Source organism: Vipera berus (genome assembly GCF_964194415.1).
Source record: "Vipera berus genome assembly, chromosome: 2".
In the NCBI taxonomy this organism is placed as follows: Eukaryota; Metazoa; Chordata; class Lepidosauria; order Squamata; family Viperidae; genus Vipera; species Vipera berus.
The window spans coordinates 178210441-178230888 of NC_138203.1; the positions used below are offsets into that span (position 1 = coordinate 178210441).

At 41.3% G+C, this 20448-nt stretch overlaps 1 protein-coding gene across 1 annotated transcript in view; it reads left to right on the plus strand.

Annotated features, from left to right (window-relative positions):
• The first annotated feature begins 2954 nt into the window (after positions 1-2954).
• PIK3R5 (phosphoinositide-3-kinase regulatory subunit 5) overlaps positions 2955-20448 on the plus strand; it is a 66926-nt gene continuing 49432 nt past the window's right edge. Inside the window, exon 1 of the mRNA XM_081320977.1 lies at positions 2955-3110. The gene's annotated coding sequence lies outside the window, so the exon portion shown is untranslated. The remainder of the gene's footprint in view (positions 3111-20448) is intronic.

Sequence of the window (20448 nt, forward strand, 5' to 3'; positions counted from 1 at the left end):
CAACATGCTACTCTGGAAGTATGAAAGACTTGTGCTGTTTTTCATTTGCATTCAAATATAAGTATTCAAAAGAAATGCAGAATCTGAAGCTGACATGAGCTTAAATAAAAGTTTGCTCTAAAATATTTTTCAAAGGAAGTTTAGGAAAGAAGTAGATTCAACTTTGCTCCTGGGCAAAATGACTGCTAATAGCTGTTTTTTTTGCTGTGCAGTCTTTTAGAAGTTCATTATGTTTATTTGCTTTTCCTGGGAGAATGCAGGCACAGTCTTCCCCATAGGACACCATACAGCACCACTTGAAGATTAGTGTCACCTTGTTTACTTCTCTTGTTACTGGCCAATTATAGCAATGCACATGGCTCGGAAAATTACCTTCCTCCTTATTCTAATTCTACACTTCCTTCCACACAGCATGAGCCCCAAGAGCTGATGGTAATCCCCTTCAGTTGGCTTTCTGCCAAGAAATTATGTCTTTTTATAGATAGGGGTGCGGGGTGGGGTTATAATGATCAGATATGCAAGGCTGCATCTACCAGACTTTGCACCTAAAACCTGATTTCTACAACTGGCACATCATATTTCCAGCTGTTACATATGGTCCAGCCAGTTGAAGAAATAAGGAATAATTCTCTGTTCTGGGGGAACACACAGATAAAACAGATAAACCAATCCAGGAAATATTTTGGAACATGACCTTTCCATGCATTTTAAAGTGCAAACGATGCAGATTTATAGCAAGTGATGTCATGTACATATACCAGTTAGTGGGCATATGTGGTACACTATCTATATCACATACCAATGAGGTAAGCTAACAAAGAGGCATTTGGCAAAGTTTAAAAGTAGGATAGACAACCTTTCAATAGCTAGGGGAGACATCTGTCGGGTGGGTGATTGTCAAAAAAATGGCAGCTACACAATAGAAACTTGATGACAAAAAAAGGAAAAAAGTGATGAAGTACAGGTAGTCCTCGACTTACAACAGTTCACTTAGTGACTGTTCGAAGTTACAATGGCATTGAAAAAAGTGCCTCCCAAGCCACAGCCGAGCAAGACACCTGCCTGCCTGCCCGGCGGTGCTCTTCCTCCTGTCCGAGGTTTTCACTGTTGTGAGCATTTCTGTTGAGGATTGGCAGTGGGGGTGGGGGGGTGTTTGGTTTTTATTCTCCCCCCCCCCATCTGCTAGGTGGTTGCAGCAGGTTTTGGTCACTTCAGATGACCCTGGGACACTGTGACCATCATAAATATGAATCAGTTGCCAAGCATCTGAATGTAAATCAAAAGACCCTGGAGATGCTGCAACATTCCAGCTGGAGCCTGGCGCTGATCCTGGCACTTCTACTGAGCCCTGACAGCCCTGCAGCTCCAGCCATCTCTTGCTCAGGCTTGTGCGGTGCTGTCACCAGTTCAGCTCATTCCCCTCCCCCGCTACCACTTTTCTAGGATGGTCGTGTACCACCTGCCAGGTGGCAATGTACCACAGGTGGTACCCGTACCACTGGTTGAAAAGCCTTGCACTAAGGAAGTTAGCAATAAAGTGAACACCTACAGTATATGTGAATTGGTTGTTATATACAGTGGATGTCTCTACCTTGTATTAATGTTAAAAAGGCTATACAGGTAATCCTTAGCTTACAACCTCAATTGTGCCCAAAATTTCTGTTGTTAAGTAAGACATTTGTTCAGTGAGTTTTGGCCCATTTTATAACCTTTCTTGCCACAGGTGGGTAAGTTAGTAACCCAGTTGTAAAGTAAATCTGGCTTCCACATTGACTTTGCTTGTCAGAAGGTCACAAAAGATGATCACAAGTTTTTGGGACACAGTAATGGTCATAAATGTAAACCAATTGCCAAGCACCTGAATTTTGATCACATGATCATGGGGATGCTGGAAAGGTCGTGACTGTGAAAAGCGGCCACGAATCACTTTCTCCAGTGCCTTTGTAACTTTGAATGGCCACTAAATCAGACATGTCAAACACAAGGCCCAGGGGCCAGATCCGGCCTGCTAAGTGGTTTCATGTGGCCCACGAAGCCATCCTGGAAACAGTGAGGGAACGGCCCCCACTGCCTTGGCCCTGGCCCAGAGACCCTCCTTCTGCCAGAGACCCTCAGATCTGTCCCACTCCTGCCCAGGCTTCCATAGGCACCCTTGATGCGAACGATGTAGAGCTGGCCACGCCCACCCAGTAGGCCATATGCACTCTAGCCACGCCCACCCAGTAGGCCACACCCACCCGCCCCCCTGAGGGCAACCGCAATGCTGATGCAATGAAATTGAGTTTGACACCCCTGCACTAAATGAACCGTTTTAAGTCGAGGACTACCTGTTGACAGCTTATGATAGCCTGTGATAGAGGAGAAAAAAAATATCTACTTGCTGCTTTCTCTGGTTTAAGTTTCCCCACTCCTCCTTTGCTTCCCCAGAGAAGCTATTCCATAATATGGGATGCTAAAGTATAAGGTTTCCTGCCTGAGCAGGGGGTTGGACTAGATGACCTCCAAGGTCCCTTCCAACTTATTATATTATTATTATTATTATTATTATTATTATTATTATTATTATTATTATTATTATTATTATTATTATTATCATTATTATAGTAAAGAAGCAGCAAGAAAGATCTTAAAGTAAAACAAGCGACAACAACAACAACAACAACAACAAAACCCCAGGTTGCAGGCTGTCACTCTCCGCACGTGAGGTTCGGCCAGATTTCTAAAGATAATACTCGAACATCGACGGAGGTTTGGAAATCAAACGCGAACGACGGCAAGGACGCAATAGACGAGTGTGGCGAGAGGCAGGGAGGGCAGACTCAGGTGCCCATTGGTGGAGGCCGCTCGGATCCGCTCCGCTCTTACAGCGCAGGCGAGCGTGTTGCAAGGCCGGGCGCCTTCCTCGAGGGGCGGGGCTTGAAAGTTTCTCGCCCCAGCCTTGAGGCTCGGAGCTGTAGTTTTCCCTCACCCCGGCGATGGGAAATTGGGGCTGCAGCCCGGCAAGCTGAGCACGGACGTCTGGACTCGCAGATCAACCGCGCCTGACTGCAGCTGAATTACGGCCCAGGATGGGCCTGGAGGACGAGACTCAGGGAGGAGGCACCGGACAGGTACAGCCGTCCCCAAAGGCTATTGTGGGGAGTGGGCGGCAGTCCGGAATGGCTCGGGAGAGGCAGGCGCAGGCGATCAGTGGATCAGTTTCTCGGGTGCAAAAATAGCCTTCTGGGGCTAGTTGCAAAGGTTCCGGGCAAGCAGCAGAGCTGAGAGATGCGTGAACAGGCGGGGAGGGGATGCTTTGAACGGGTGGGGGTGGTGGTGGTGGAGCCGGGCATCGGAATAAATGGGAGGTTAGAGTTAAATGGGCAGAAATCTCCGCTGAGGTTTTGCAAACGATCAGCTGGCGTTCGGGGCGGATGCCGGCGTGGGCAGCCCCTCTTTGTCGCGGCCGCTGCTACAGCTGCTACCAGTGACTAGAGGCAAACCGTCCGAGGATGGCCAAATGACAGCTTTGGGGTGGTTCCGTTCCCGCTCAGCGCGAAAAGAAAAAGGGATTATTATTATTATTATTATTATTATTATTTTGTCCTTCTCCTGGGCAAAGAGAAAGAGGTGGGAGACCGGAGCAGAAGGCTGAGCTGCTCATCAGTGGGACATTTGCCGTGGCCGGGAGTGCCTCGAAGTAAGACCCAGAGGGGTGCGGAGTGTGGGGAGGAGCGGAATCCGGTTCCCGGATCATCCTGGGTCTGAGCCAGGATGATCGCCGCATGCTAAGAACTTCCTCAGAATATTTGCAATGTTTACTGTCTCTAAGCACTTTTAATCCGGATTCGCTCATTTTGGGGAAGCACGAACGGCAGCGGTACAGGAATAGCAAGCTGCGAGTTGGGTCCAGGATCTCAACCTGAGCTTTTATGGGATTGAACGCTTTGATGAGAGTCTTGAAAGTTGAAGTTGAGCGCTTTGTAAAAAAAACAACAACAAACAAACCACTTTTCTTTATGTGTTGCAACATTACTTTGACGCATTATTTTTTAGAAAAGGAACTAGAGAGTCAGGCTGAAAATGTAAACAGATGCAACAGAATAGTGCTTGTGCTTCTGGGCTCGGGATTGCAGAGATAACAAAAGGGGGTGCATTTTAAGATATCCTTGTTTAGCCTTGACTGTTGTATGGACTCCGCTCCCTTTCCTTCGAAGGTCTTGGGATCTTGCTCCCACCTTTTCCATTGTGTTTACACACCGGGATGTTTATTTCTATGGTGACTTCACTGTGTGTACAAAGTTCCTTCATTCTTTTAAACCATTTATGATGGGGGAGGGGGTGAGGAGGGAGATAGGGAGATCCACATTTGACCCATTAAGACAGGCATCTTTCCTGGGGGGGGGGTGAAACTAGACATGATTTGTCCACGGACAAAGGATTATGCAAGATAACATAATTAGTAGGCTGGCTAATTTTTGCACACCGCCATAGTAGGGAGGGGTAAGATTATGAAGGGGTTTAATAAACGGGGACACAGGTCATCGCACCTCACCACAAGATGACTTTGTAGTGTGTTAAGAAGGAAGGTTAATGTGGAAACCAGACTTGTGAATGGAGTCCCAGAGCTGTGGTAAAAATTCAGAAATGTTCTTGACTGAAGGAGCATTGGCCAATCTCTCTTCCTTTGCTTGAGCATTGTGACATGCAGCTATGCAGATTTCTTTCTTTTTTTCAGTCACAAGTGATTTGTGTCAGTTCCACATCTATTGTCTTTAGCTGCTGGGAGGCATGTTCCCCGCAGATACTTATCTTGATAAAGGATAATCGATTCTTATGGTCTCTTGCCCAGGCTGTTGTTTAATTTGACAGGCAATCAAATGTGTCATAATGAGCTGAGAGCTGTGTGGATTCATGATGTAAGGAGATCTTGCAGTCAAGGAAGCTTGGGGGTTTGATCTCAAGGCTGAATATTTATTAGGAGATGGTGCATCCATAAGGAAAGCTTGTTCTGTCTATAACAAAAATGCTTTGGGATGTCATGGCAAGTTTGCAACCAGAGGACTTTTGTTGTTTTTCCGTGGGTCCATAGTGAAGAGGGCTTTTTTTTTCTAATTTATTTTTTCTTGGTCTGCCTGGGCATGCGACTAGCCAGTTTACAACTTTTGATTAGTGAAACTGAGCTACTTTGTTTGCCGGAAGGCTGTTTGGCTTCCTACTTTGTAGGTTTCCAAGGAGAAAAAAAAACATAAAACCTTATTTATCAAATCAAAGCTTTGCCTCTATTATCTGGTTTCAGAAGCTATTTCAGAGAGGTATCCCTCAAGTCTTCTCCTTCCTTTTGCTGCACTTGTTTCAATTAGTGTTATACGTATCAGGAAATCTAGCATAGAAATCTGAGTTTCTATAGTGGCTAAAATAGAGCATTCATTTAAGAAATGAGAACTGGGGCAAATATTTTTGCCCAGTCCAACTTTCGTAATGACAGACATTTTAGATAGTTGGTGTGGTGAGGAAGAAACAGCTGCCAACGGCTTGTTTCTGTACCATTAAATTCTATATTTGCTTCCAATAACCTGTACAGAAACCTGATGACAATGGGTGTGTTATGCTCTGGTTCCACCTGTTGATAACGTCCATCCCACTTTTTGTCTTTGTCCTGCAAATTCCACTAGATTGAATCAAATGGCAGTCCTCTGTAGACTGATTGGGGAGCAATTCCAGGTTGCAGCTACCTGGTTCACTTGAAAGCTTAAGAACTCTGGTGGTTAAAAGTATTGTCTTCTGCCCACAGCCACGAATTCAATCCTGACCTGGCTTTCCATCCTTCCAAAATGAGGACCCAGATTGTTGGAGGCAATATGCTGACTCCGAATGTTGTAAAAGCACTATGAAGCAGTATATGACTCTAAATTCTATTGTTCTTGCTAAAGCTAAAAGCAGCAGATTTCTATCTTATAAAGAATGTTTGTACCCAGATCCACGTGGCTGGATGGGTTAATACATTATTTCTTACTTATCGATTTCATTTTTTTCTCTCATTTTCCTTCACATTGTTTCTGTTTGGTATTTAGCATAGGCAACAATGAGAGAATATTCATTTCTGTATGGGTTAAGTAGGGTTACACTTTTTAAAGCAGCAACATTCCATCCAGTCCTGCAGAACAACATAAGGTTATTGATACTTACAGTATCCTAGATATAAATGCAGAATGGTTTAAAGATTCTTTCTCTCTGACATTTTTAGCAGGGATGGGCCAAGTAGGAAACACACTTGCTGCTTTGCTCCCCCTTCCTTCTTGTATAGTATCCTGTATCTACCGTAAATCAAGGGGAAACACATGTCAGTAGAGAGGTCTATGTTATGTTGTTTTATTCCCCTGAATGCAGCACTTCAGAATAAGAGACGAGCCATAAAAAGCCTTAAGAGTTAAAAATATACCTGAACAGCTAGGCCACAGGTCTGCAACCCACGGCTCCGGAGCCACATGCGGCTCTTTCAGCCGTCTCCTGCAGCTCCCAGTCCTCTGCCATGTGCAGTCCCCCCCCCCAAAGGAAAGTGGGACTAAAAAAGTTCAACCAGTCAATTCAAATATGCAGGGTAGGTGCATATCTCGCCTTGTCTCCACTCTTCAGTCAAACCCTGTTCTGCACATGCGTGCATGTACACGCATGCGCACACATTTTTTGCGGCTCCCAGTTTTTCCTTTTGTGAGGGAACCGGTTCCGAGGGGCTCTTTCACTGTTTCAGGTTGCTGACCCCTGAGCTAGGCAAACGAAAAGGGTATTCGTTTGATATATTAAACTGAAGAAATATGCATTTTCTCAATTAGAGAAATGCTCCCTTTCAATCCTCTTCACCAAAGGAGCGTGGCACCCGCTTAGGATGTTGAGTCAATACGTTGCTTTTAAGAACGGTCAGTTTCTTCACAACATTTTTGTATATTTTGTTTGAGTAGACACTTGCTTAGGCAATTTTCATTCTCTGATGCTAAAACATTTTAGGCAGCTTTTGGTATGGCTTCTACTTGTGTATGTATATGAATGTACATTTAGGCACCTACGTATGCCTTTTCCGTGTTTTGCTTTTGCTTCCTCCCCATGACAAGTTGGGATTACATTATTTCTAAATTTATTGATTTCAGAAAAGGGTTCCCCCAATACTTTAATTGAACTAATTTGGTTGACTCACTGTGTACAACAATGGGAGGACTGCAACAAATTCTGTGTCCTGGCACATTTATAGTTCAGTGAATGTATTCACTATAAGATACTTTAGTGCTATGCTTCCTTTTAAAATCCATATATTTTCTAAAGCACTAGAAAATGTAAGTAAATTGTTTCAGATATATTTTTGATTAGGACTGTAAGAAATTATTACAGTAATCTTATTTCAGAGTTCAGGTTTTCAACCAAGCTTTTTTCCCTGAAGATAAAATCTCTTTCTCTCTCTCTCTCCCCTCCCCTCCCCTCCCTCTTTCCTTATGTTTTCTTTCATTTCCAAGTACCGCCATACTGTATGTATTCAAATATACAGTAATGCATAAACAAGTTCCCATCCAGACAGCTGGCATTTCCTTTTATTTTCCCCCCCATTGTTATTAGCCATCTGTATTCATAAAATGTAGCAGCTGTCAAATAGGCACACATTTCCTGGCCAGTAGATTGTCTTACATCCATGTTCTGTCTACCTCTACCTCTAAAGACAAGAGTTCTGAGTCTGGGGCCTGCAATTGGCCTTACAATTCTTTACTACATAAATGACAAAATACCTGCTGGCAGGCACAAGAGTTTTCTGCTTTCAATGCTTCCGTCATTATGTTAAGTCCTCTTTCTTACCTGCTTCAAAGAGTGAAAACAGGTGTAATAGCATCTGCAGCCAGGGAGGCCTAGATTAAAATCATGTTGCTATCCAGTGCTGTTCCCTGCATAGCTCTCCATAGTCTGAATTAGGGCAGTTGTGCTGAAACTTCAGGTTGGAATCATCTCCCCTTGTCTTGCATTGCAACTAAATTAGAATTAATCGTGACTGTTTTAATACCATGAATATTCCCCTAGGTCTAGGAGTTCAAAATCCAGAATGCCAGCGCTGCTCGTGACTTCTTTTTATTTCTTGGTGGTGGGTTTTCTTGCAGGTCAATGGTTACAGGCTTCATAGGTGACTCATTAAGAAGGCAGCAGGCCGATTATAGTTCACTTACTGCTAAATAGATAGAGCAACCTGGATGGCAGGGAGAAAACTATTTTAGGAACTAGGAATTTCAAAGGAGTTCTGACATAAAGACTATTCCTCTTTCCCAGGGCAGAAGGATAACAGGACACTCAAAACATTTGGTAATTGCTGATTGTGTCTTTGTTAAGATTAACATCCTCGCTTGGGGTTGGTTTTAAAGTTGTGGTTAAGTGTGTGCAAGGACTGGGCCAAGAGATAATCTTTAATCTGGGATCAAGACTGAGACGGCTGTTACCACGTCTGATGTTAAAACATTTCCCTAACTCTGAGATATCAGCGAATAGGAAGAATTAAGTGTTTGTCTCCAAAGGCAGTTTTATCAGTCAGCCTCCCCCAGCCTGATTCCTGCCAAAATATTGGAATACAACTTTTATTATTCCCAACCAAAAAAGTACTAGCCATGTTGTCAGGAAAGAATGAGATTAGTGAGCTATGTTCCTGGAAGGTGCCAGGTTGAAGGCAGCTGACCTGGACCTTTGTTGACTAAATAAGTCCCATAGCCATGTCCCCATAGCTACTATGGGGGGGGGGTGGGGGGTGGGAGAAACACGCGTTGCAAAGCAAGTCACAACTTTCTGCAGTAAAAATGAATGCTGGGACAAAAGCTGCCCTGCGGCTTTTCATTTTCTGCTCCTGTAAAAAGGCTTCTGTTTTTCAGGATGTTTGAGAATTTCTGTTACATTTCTATTGGCAGTGCATTTGACAGAGTTGCCTTGTATGGAAAATTGGTGGCAAGATAGATAGATAGATAGATGGATAGATAGATAGATAGATATTTTTTTTAACTGCTGAAAGTGTGTTTGTGTGTGAGGTGCTGCTGCTGTTTTCTGTTACTTATTTTCTCATCCATTCTTGGTGGCATGCAGTTTCCAAATTGAAATGCCCAGTAGTAAGACCTTCCCTATAAGATCTTTTTTTTTTGGGGGGGGGAGGAGGGGAGGGGGGTTATTGCAGCATAAGAAACCAGGAAGGCTAGACTGGCTAGACTGTCAGAAAGGGAGATGTACAGTGACAGCTAGACAACAAAACATTTGCGTATGCCTTGACACTTTGCAAATAAATCCATGGAAGAATAGAGCTGCACCTATTTCTGAGCAGGTAACCCTGGGGGCAGATGTTGGGATAAGAGAGAGATGCAGGGTACTGAGGTGTTGGGTGGGTGCAGGTCATGCTCTGGGTAGCCTCACTTGGCCTGCTACCTTTCAATGGAATTCACTTCCTATTATATTTAGTAGGAACTGATCTAACTTAATACATAAACCGGAAGGCAATTGTCCTTCCCTATTTCCAATTACCTGACATTTATTAGTCAGTTCTTTTTTTTAACATTGGAGAAGAAAATTTACATTGGAGAAATAAAAATGCATGTATTAGGAAATAGTGTTTGGAAATAAATCAGTCTTGGGGAAAATGCATGTCAGGTATGGAAAAATGGGGTAAACAGGTTTGTATTAGGAAATGATAATGAGCTTGCTTAAAAATGGACAGTGTGCACATTTTATCAAGCTACCTTTTGATATCTTGTATACAGGTGTCTTTCCAATACCAATTTTCTTTGTAACAATCCAAGCACACCGTATCCAAAGTTCTTCATAAATAAATTCCTGATTTTAGGAACCAATTTTAACAATACATGTAAATCTTTACTCACTATCTATCCATCACCTTTTTAACCATTTGAAGAACATTTAATTATTTTGGAGCAACCAGAACTCATGACCAAATTCTATGCATTAATCTTCTTCTGGTTTTTCCAAAATAGTTTAATATTCATAAAATTGTTAGAACTGATAATATTAATTTCTGGACTTATTTTTGCATTGGAAGGTAGGGGAACAAGTGTTGTGTGTTCTGTTGTCAAGAGAAAGGTAAATTGTGTCCATAGTCATTCTGCTTTATATATGAAACTTATCAATAAATACCAACAGTGAAAGTTTAAATTGATGGTATAAATCAGTTATTTTTTTAAATATCAGTCTAGATTTAGGAAATTTATGACTGGGTTTTTTTAGGTAGATCAGGAATAGGCATCCTGTGTCTTGTGATTCCCTTTACTACAAGCTTTATAGTCTCCTCTAACTTTCATTATCAAAAACCAATGGTCTTCTTTCCACCCACTTTAAGTCTAAAAACATGCAAAGATGTACCATAAGCCTAAAAACAGGGAAAAACTAATAGGAAACTCCCACCCTAATTCCCCAAACCAAAAAACAAAAAAACAAAAACCAAGAAATATTATCCTAGCTTTACCCATAATAACTCCCGCCCCCCCCACACACACACCAGTCCTGCCAAGTTGCATCATTGCTTGCCAATTGGAGCTCTCAGCCCTCCCAAAGTTGTGTGGAACACAGCACTCACTACCGTAGGGTTTCTCAAACTTGGCAACTTTCAGACGGGTGGACTTCAACTCCCAGAATTCCCCTGTCAGCATCTTTAAATTGCCAAGGTTAAGATATCCTGGACTAAGACTGTTCATCCCCAAAGCCTTAGCAAATTCAGTTCCCCCGAAGATATATTGTTAGCACAACTCACAGCATTTTGGATATTGCAGCATTCCAGGCTGAACAGACTGGAACTCTGGAGAGCTCCAAATAAGGATGGCCGATGTAGTTCCTGATTTGGCCCCAGTGAATGTGTGAATTACCTGTAACTTTCTTGGGAGATTGCTTTGCAAACTGGTGGAAGAATTGTGGGCTGGAACACAAAATTCTGGTCTAGATCAAGATCTCAGAGATATTTTCAGCACTTTGAAGTTTGTTTTCTCCAGTAGTCGGAGGGTGGGGAAATCCCCTAATTTCTGTCTATGAAAACACCGAATCCTTTGACAGTATGGGAGTGAAAAAACATGGTTAAAAAAACAAAGTTGAAGGAACCTGTATAGACACTAGATTGGGGAAGAGTAATAAACAGCTTATTGCCAGTAAGATGCATCCCTCTCTCGCATACTGTAGCAAATCCAGATTCCCCCTACCTATACATCAACAACATAATCACAGGCATCAACAAGTGCACAAACTAGATTAGAGGCAACTTCAGTTGCTATGTCTTTAATGTGATACATCTCATGTCTGCAAACAATACCCTCTCTGTGCAAAAAAATGAATGGACACAAATTTGATATCAGGATTCAAGGCAAGGAAAAGAACATTTCTGCCTCCCAAGACTCTTCATTGCAGATTTCAGAATAACTATTTTGGGGGAAAAAAGAAACTTTCCCAGTCAAATTCAATGAGAACTCACATACTCACATACTAGATTTAAGCCAGTCTCAGAAGGTCTCAACAAACACAATGTGTTTTTAACACATTATAATTGCTAATGAAAAAGATACTTGTGATCTATGACATGTGTAACCTGTATCTGCAGAAACACCTTCTCTTCCCTTCACCCCTCCTTCATTGCCATTTAAATCCTACATAATTTTAGCCACTCCAGGCATCTTTTGAAGTGAGCTGTACTTATGAGTTTTAATAAAATTTGTTAGAAATGGTGGTACGCAACTCTGGCACTAAATATTTCAGCCAATTTATTCTCCTGCTTGCTTCTTTTCCATGTCCTAAAACTCTTGTATAGATGTATAGCTCCCACCAAAAATGCCTGAGATTTATAAGAAAAGAAGGACTGGAAATTCTGTTGTATTTTTCAGTCAATGACTTATTTTCTTCTGTATGAAATATATTTAAATAGATGTTACGCAGCATCTCTTGCTTAAAGCCCTACACTGTTGTGTTGACAATACACAACAGTGCTAGACTGAAAAGTGTTACTGCTGGCTTTAGATAGTTTTGTATTTCTTCATCCTGTGAAGTACACATGTGTGTGTACTAAAGAGTGCCATTTTGCTGCCTCGGCTGATTCATGACTGTATATTCAATCTTGTGTTTTCCCCAATCTGGCATGTCCTCCACTTCTCCAACTGAAGATCATGTTTGAATCACTCTGCATTTTGTGCAACTATAAATTTTTGAGAGCTCTCTATTTTTTTTTTAAAGAAAAGACATTTGGATGACAGAAAACAAGAACCCTCTTTGCATATAAAGTACCTCACAAACAACATTTTATTCTCCTCCTTATATATTTTTTCATGAAATTACATACCGGTATATTCTGCAATAAACTATTTGTTGTAACAGTTGCTTTTAAAGCAACTATTGGGCTTTTAAAGACAAATTTTGTGATTTTTTTTTAAAAATAGTAACTCTTATTGGTTTATAAGTTCTCTTCCAAAAAGTTGCAATGATTTTTGCTTAGATCCTTAAAAGCAAGGGAAAAGTGACTGAGGTTGAGAGATCTTTCATGCCTTTGCACCTGTGCTGAAGATGAAGGTTATCGAATGTGGTTCTTCCATTTTTCATCACTGAAGCAGTGGAAGTTGTGGGAGTTCAGGGACATTAAAGTCTTCTATTCATTACCTGTTGTAAATATAACCCATTCTTTCCCCTACCTCCAGCAAAGCTTCCATGCCCCAAATAGGCTTGGTTAGGAAAAGGCTTGCTTGGATGGTATATGTGTCAATGGATCAGTTAAACCTTTAATGTGCATGTTACCTGCTTACTGCTCTCTGCCAGAAATTGTCAAGACCAAGTGATCCTGGATTTTTGACACACACCCCCCCGAATCTGGTGATTTTTCATTTTTAACTCTTGATGGAATTTGCACTTTCCCAAACAGAGTTGGTGGACTAACTGTTCCTGATTCATGGCTCTTGCTGAAAAAGCAGGTGACAACTTTGGTCAGTGGCCTTTTGCAGAGGTTCATCTTATGCACCAATTGTGCCCATTCCTGGGCCTGGAGATTTGCTCATTTCCACTCATGTCTTAGCCATTTCCCATCTGGTTTACCTACTACCCTACTTCCCTTACAACATGAGAATATTCTTCAGGATTCTGAAGAATACACAGAAGCGTCAAAGGTTTCAAAGTGCACATGCATAATTTTGAGAGCTACAAAACTTGCCATACAGGAAGGTAATGCACTACGAGATGCATTACCTTCCTGTATGCTTCCAGGATGCAACTCAAGGAGCTGGTTATCACCTTGAAAAACCTGCATGGCATGGGGCCAGGCTTCATATGTGGGACTACCCATCGTCAAGGGTTTCAGCCATTCTACCAGATCTGATAGATTCAGCATGTTCCAGGTCTCTTTTAAACACTGTCATCTTGCAGGGCTAAAGTGATGGGATTTCTTCGACATATCATTTGTCCTGTGAAACACCCTCACCCCTGAGATTCAGAAAGCACCAAGCAGAAGGCCACTAATTCCATAGGCATTAGGAGCAGGATATTAGAAAACTTGATATTAGAGCTAATTTGGTGTAATGGTTAAGGTATCAAGCTAGAAAGCAGGAGACTGTGTATTCAAGTCCTGCCTGTCAGCTGGGTGACTTTCGGTCAATCATTTTCCCTTAGACTAACTCTTCCCCACAGGGTTGTTTGGGGGGGAAAATAGGAGTAGGAAAGTGTGTTGGATCTTTCCACCACCTTATTGGTAAAAATAAAAAAGGTGGGATGCAAATAAACAAACAAATGACATTTGTGTATACGTGAAGTTGTTACATGGCGTCTTGTTTTCTTTTGTATTGGATTATTTGTTTGGTTATAGATTTTTTTTTAAAAAAATAATTTTATAAAGTGGTTGTGAAGTACCCAGATTTATGTATTTAAGACGGGGGACCATATGAATGTTCTAAGCCAGACATGTCAAACACAAGGCCCGGGGGCCAGATCCGGCCCGTGAAGTGGTTTCATGTGGCCCGTGAAGCCATCCTGGAAACAGGGAGGGAACGGCCCCCACTGCCTTGGCCCTGGCCCAGAGACCCTCCTCCTGCCAGAGACCCTCAGATCTGTCCCACTCCTGCCCAGGCCCCCATAGGCACCCTTGATGTGAACGATGCAGAGCTGGCCAGGCCCACCCAGTAGGCCATATGCACTTTAGCCACGCCCACCCAGGCCACACCCACCCGGCCCCCTGAGGGCAACTGCAATGCTGATGCAGCCCTCAATGAAATTGAGTTTGACACCCCTGTTCTAAGCAAACAAACAAGCTAATACATGTGTCAGGAATTGTAAAAAAATGTCCCCCTCTTTGATATACTCTAAAACTGATTAGAGACAATGTTGTGTCAAAGGCAGATGATGGGAGCAGAGGTCCCAGATAAACAAAGATAGTGGAGTGTGAAAGATGTTGTTTTCAGTGATGCTTACACAGCTCTCTAAAAGAAGTTGCCATTGCTTATCATTTGATAGGGGTTCTCAGAGGTTATGGCAGTTGTTGAGAGAGACAGAGAGAGATAAAGGCTCCATTCTTTTTGAGAATGAGGCAGCACAATAAATTTCTTTGTACTTTGGTGCATTGCAATGTAAACAAGTTCTCAAGAATTCTGTGTTTGCAAAACTCTCTGGGAATGTTAAGTAGCCTTGTGTGCTTGTTTGTTGGGTTGATGGGTAGGGAGATTTTTTTAAAATTATTATTATTTATATCCTGCAGTCCATTCAACAGCCTTTTGATTGTAATGGCTATTAAATGCATCTTCTTTTCTCTCCTAATTCTACCTGGAGTTGTCTAAACTTTTAAATTACTTTTCTAGTAGTTGTTTCTCATTCAGGTTCATCATTTACCTTTGGAACAAGGAAAGGACAACAATTTACATAACTGATTTGATATAAAGTGACAGGACAAAATCTGAGTAATTGTTACAGAAAGAAGTAGGGAATTCTGCCTGCCCACAGTTACAGATGGGGAATATTTTGGAAACCAGTTGAGAAAGTGGCTGGTAAAAGCAAACTTTTCCGAGTGAGAACACTCTTGGTAATCAAAAGCGGAAGTGGAGATGCAAAGAGGAACTGGAAGTGTGAAGTGTTAAATTATCATTTGGCGGCTGCTGTTCAACACTCTTTGCTTCTTCCCCCCTCCCCATGCACAAACACACTTCCCTTCTAGCAAGACAGGAACATCATGTCAACTGTTGTAGAAGTGATTTCATGAGATGTTGCAAGTGCCCCTATCATTGGTGCTGTGTTGCAGCTAACTATCTTGCAGCAGTCCTTTCCCTGCTCACTAAGATTCTTCTTTCTACTTTTCCCAGATTCCACAGATAAAAGGTCTCGGTTAAGTACATTTAGGAGAATGATAGCTTATTTATAATTGCTTTCTTACAGGGGGAAAAATTTCATCTTGTGTACAAACTTTGCTGGGGGGGCGGCGGATCTTGTTTCAGTCTCAGTTTAAGTTCCTGAAACCACGGATTTCTCTCCAGTGAAAATCCTATGAGCATAGGGTGTTTGTGTGGACATGTGCATAGAGGGAGGTTAGAATTTCTACATAGCTGTTTTGGAAAGTCACGAGTATTTATTTCCTTTGATGTGAAGAATACATTAAAAAATCTGGAGACAACTTTGAATGAATAGCAGACTTGGTTTATGCACATTGTGCATTAGCTCTCCTTCCAATTTTCCCCCATAACAACCCTGTGAGATAGGATGGGTTGATAGAGAACAATTGATCTAGAGTCAATTGTCAAGTTTGTGGCTACGGGTCAACCTGAACCTGAGGCCATGCTGTTGCTAGTTCTACACATAATACGGTTTCTCCCCAGCATTTCCCTCTTCTGAGTGCTACAAAACTTCCAAATAAATCCAAAGTTTATGACCAACTTGGTTTAGGGAATGCCACATTATGAGCTACTTATCATCTGTAAGTGATGTATAGTTCTACTTGTAAAAAAAACAACCCCTGCTTATTCACTGGTATTAAGAGTGAGGTTTTTTATTTTAAAGCAGGTTGGCTTATATAGGATACAAAAGGCCATATATCAGGAGAAGATGATCTCGTCCCAGGAAAATTTGTGTTTCTTAAAAATGAATAAAGACTAAACACCTTAAAAGGAAAACCTACTTGTCTTTTTGGTTTCACATATAGTGGCATGCAACACATTCAGTGTTGCTTTTGAAAATCTACCAATGAGCTGGTTTGTTTCTTTGTTTCATTTTGTGTGTCAGTTTGCACAACCAACATTTAGACATTGCAGTTTTATTTGGTTGTACCCAGTGAAATGCAGGCTTTCTATATACCAGCATCAAGCATTCTACTCCATGTGGGAATTGAATAATGGCAATTTTACTTCTTTTTCCCAGAATATATTCTGTCTGATACTCTTATCAATTAGATCAATAAGAGATTGTGAAAGTAAACTTTATGAAGTGTTTGATCTTGAGTTCTCTTTTGCCCTAATTCTTAGTGGCCTTATTCTCTCTGGGCTAAGCATCCCCCTTTCAGGAAGGCCCAGATGTACTAATTGGTATGCTAGTTTCTTCCTTATGGTGGTCCATGTATTTACAGGACACTTAAATACTTTGATTAGTGCTAGTAAAGGTCCCAAGCTTCTTTTGTTCCTGGGTAGCTATAGTAGTTAATGTTCTCAGGCTATGGAAGATCTGGTGAAATTATATTTTTAGAAAAATATCAGGTCCTCTCAGAATTAACTAGATGGGTTCTTTGATTAAAGCAAAACAAGAACTTGGGAAAAATCTGGTCTCCTGTAAGATGCTTATATCTCACCATAGTGATGTAAGCATTCTTCCAAGCCAGTTAAATTGTTCTTCCATAAATGAATTCAGCATTTTTCTATTTCTGTTATGTGTGTGGATCTGATGCAATAGACTTGCTCTTGTTGGAAAATAAATACTGGTTATAGTATGAAATGGAAACTTAAAATGAAATTCATCTGAATGGAATCCAGTGCTTCTTTACAAGATAGTTGGTTTATATGGGAGCAACAGTTGTAACAATACATACATTGGGAAAGTGACAGGATCTCTCTTGATAAGGCAGCTATAGGGGCCATCATATAAGGGGTCACCATATAAGTTGTATGTGAGTTAGAGTGGAAGCTATGTAGTCTACTAAGAAATTTGGAATAGCAATAGCACTTAGACTTATGTACCATTCCACAGTGCTTTACACTCCACTGGGCAGTTTATAGAGTCAGCGTATTACCCTGAAAAATCTGGGTCCTCATTGTACCAACCTCAGAAGGATGGAAGGCAGAGTCAACCTTGAGCCAGTCAGGATTGAACTCCAGGCTGTGGGGCAGAGTTAGCCTGCAATACTACATTCTAACTACTGCGCCACTAAGGATCCTGATGTACAAATTTCTTTTTGCTTGGTTCACATCCCCTATGTGTTCAATGGCAGTTTATTTTACTTCTGAGTACATTTCAATCACCTAGAAGCTCTTTACTGTTTTGACTACTGCTTGACTACTGCCTTGCAAAATTGGTCCCTCTGCTTTCTGTCAGAATGGTGAAATTGAACCAGGAAAGACATTATGCCCCAAATTTCTTCAGCATAGTTGTCATCCAGGAAATCTTACTGATGAATGGCAGCATTTTCACTTGAGGCTTTCTTAAATGCTTTGTTTTCCTATAGCTCTCTTTGTAATCTATGTCACAGTACCCATTCAAATGATTTCACTCTTGAGATAAATTGTGCTTATTTACTTTCCAACAAAAGGAATGTTTTCTTTCTGAACTTTTAAAGGAATTATTGAATAATATGTGAGGGGCTGAAAATCATGATGCACGTGCTGCTTTAAGATAAAAAATCAGTAACAGAAGAGTTGCTCTTCCCGCTGTTTGGACAGCAGCATTTAGACATGATATCATGTGTTCACATGTGCAAGTGAGAAATTTGGCATGCCAGAAAAGTGCTGAGGAGTTGTGTAGATTTTGTTCTTTTCATCTGTTGGTCTGGATTAGGGGAAATATGGCTTTATAGAACTCAGTGCTAGTTTAAAAAACAAATCTAGATGCGTAGTGGCAGCTTAGATTTAGACATCTGCTGCCTCAGATTTAGTTTTTCTGTGTGAGAAAAGGGACACAGGTTGATATTTAGGAATGAGGCTGCACAGGAAAAAGAATGGAATGTTTCAAATGCAATTAACACTCCACTTTTGGATATAAGATGATATTAATGGACAGATTTAGAGAGTAATTTATGCAGGAAGATGTAAGTAAGACCTAGAGTTCATTGTCAGTTTGGTTTCTCAAGGTTTGACAAAGAATTATTGGTAATTTTCAGGTGCTAAATTTGAACAAGTTCTAAGTGAAGTGTCAATACTCCATCTCAGGAAAACTGGCAGGGCTGGGCTTCCCTACTTCCTTTCTACACTTGCTTTTAGTAGATAATTTGCATTACCAAGCAGGTGGGGTGGCAATGGTGCTGTTAAGGACATTCACAGTATAATCTGTAATTTCCACAGTTTGAGCTTCTTGTATATTCTCTTTGTTGCTTTACTTTAACTTAATCTAACCTGTTTTGTCAAATAAATGATTTCTTATGAACATGAGTGTCTGAGAAATTAGGTATTTTAAATTGAGTTCCCAACATTTTGAGCTGATGGGCACATCTGAAATTCTGAACGCAGCTTCTGGGCATTCCATAAAATGGTCAATATGGGGTGTGCCCAGTTTGCCTAAAGCAGGGGTGTCAAACTCAATTTCATTGAGGGCCGCATCAGCATTGCAGTTGCCCTCAAGGGGCCGGGTGGGTATGGCCAGGGTGGGCATGGCCTACTGGGTGGGCATGGCTAGAGTGCGTATGGCCTACTGGGTGGGCATGGCCAGCTCTACATCGTTCGCATCAAGAGTGCCTATGGGGGCCTGGGCAGGAGTGGGACAGATCTGAGGGTCTCTGGCAGAAGGAGGGTCTCTGAGCCAGGGCCAAGGCAGTGGGGGCCGTTCCCTCACTGTTTCTAGGATGGCTTCGTGGGCCACACGAAACCACTTTGCGGGCCGGATGCGGCCCCCGGGCCTTGTGTTTGACATGTCTGGCCTAAAGGCAAACTATTTCTCACAATGCCCTCTAGCTTCCAAGAATGGTCTCAACACTCTTTACTTTTCTTCCCTCCTGGGAATGGAAACATATTCTAGATAAAGCTCTGAATGCATCCCTTTATATTTTGATTTCCTAAGAATGGTTTGGAGCACACATGAATACAGAAACCTAGACATAGAGATAGTGATGTACTATAGTTGTTAACAAGTATTTTGGTATTCATGGACTCCTGGTATTCATGACTTGTATTGGAAACTAGGAAATAGGAAACTAGGATCTAAAATATGAAAGATTGCTCTTGAATTCTATTTTCTGTTGATGGATCACAAGTTATTTCTGGCTCATGCTTTCTAAGCGATAGCTCTCATTAAGCTCAATTGGAATTCTTTTGAAATGCAGGACTATGCATAGATTAATTTGATATGCCATCTTTATGTCAGAGTGTCAGAGGAAGAAAGGCCTTCGTTTGATTGGAGGTCCAGAATATGAGTTTGATGCTATAAAACTGCTCACTGGAGGTCTCTTCATTTTCAGTTTTGAGGAAGGAAACTCAGAAAATTCAGACACTTAAAAACTACTCATTGCAATTTCACATTACTACTACTTTATATATTTTTATTTATTTATTTATTTTAATTCCATTTATATCCCGCCCTTCTCCGAAGACTCAGGGCGGCTTACAAGCTTAGCAGTAGCCTTCATTCTATGTATATGCCTGCTTATTAGGGCTTTCACACACACACCCCAAGCAGCATTATTACAAAGTCAGCTTAATTGCCCCCAACAATCTGGGTCCTCATATATGGGTATGTCACGTTGTTTTTCCAGAACAATACTATGGATAGCTGTTTATTACAACAAATATGTTTTTAATTAAAAAAAATTGATTTCATTTTCAACTATTTCCTTTTTCTTCTTTGAAAACAGAGAAGCATAACTGAAAAAAAAATCAGCAGAAATGTATGTGGTCTTTGGTATACTGCATTTCTAAGAAACTCCCGTCAGCCTCATCCTTCCTCTGTTGGCTTCACTGATGCTTGCACTACCCTATTAGGAGGTTTCAGATGTTCCTCTCTATTTGTAGAGTAAATGCTGTTCAAAGTAAACATTCTTGATGAAATTTGAATAAAGTCATAATAAATATGTGAATAAAATGTTGCCATGTATAACAAATCTTTCCATGTAGCTTCAGGGTAAACAGCAACTTTATGAGGTAAAGTTTCAAACAAAAAAGTTAGGAGAAATACAGATTACCGGTAGATGGCCTTGATCCTCACTAAATCATATCTGATTGGACTTGTCCTACCATATGGTCTTTATGTTTGGTTAAGTGGTGAAACTTGTCCCAGTGCAAGCTCAGAAATGAAATATATCAATGCTTCTGGTGGTACATAGTA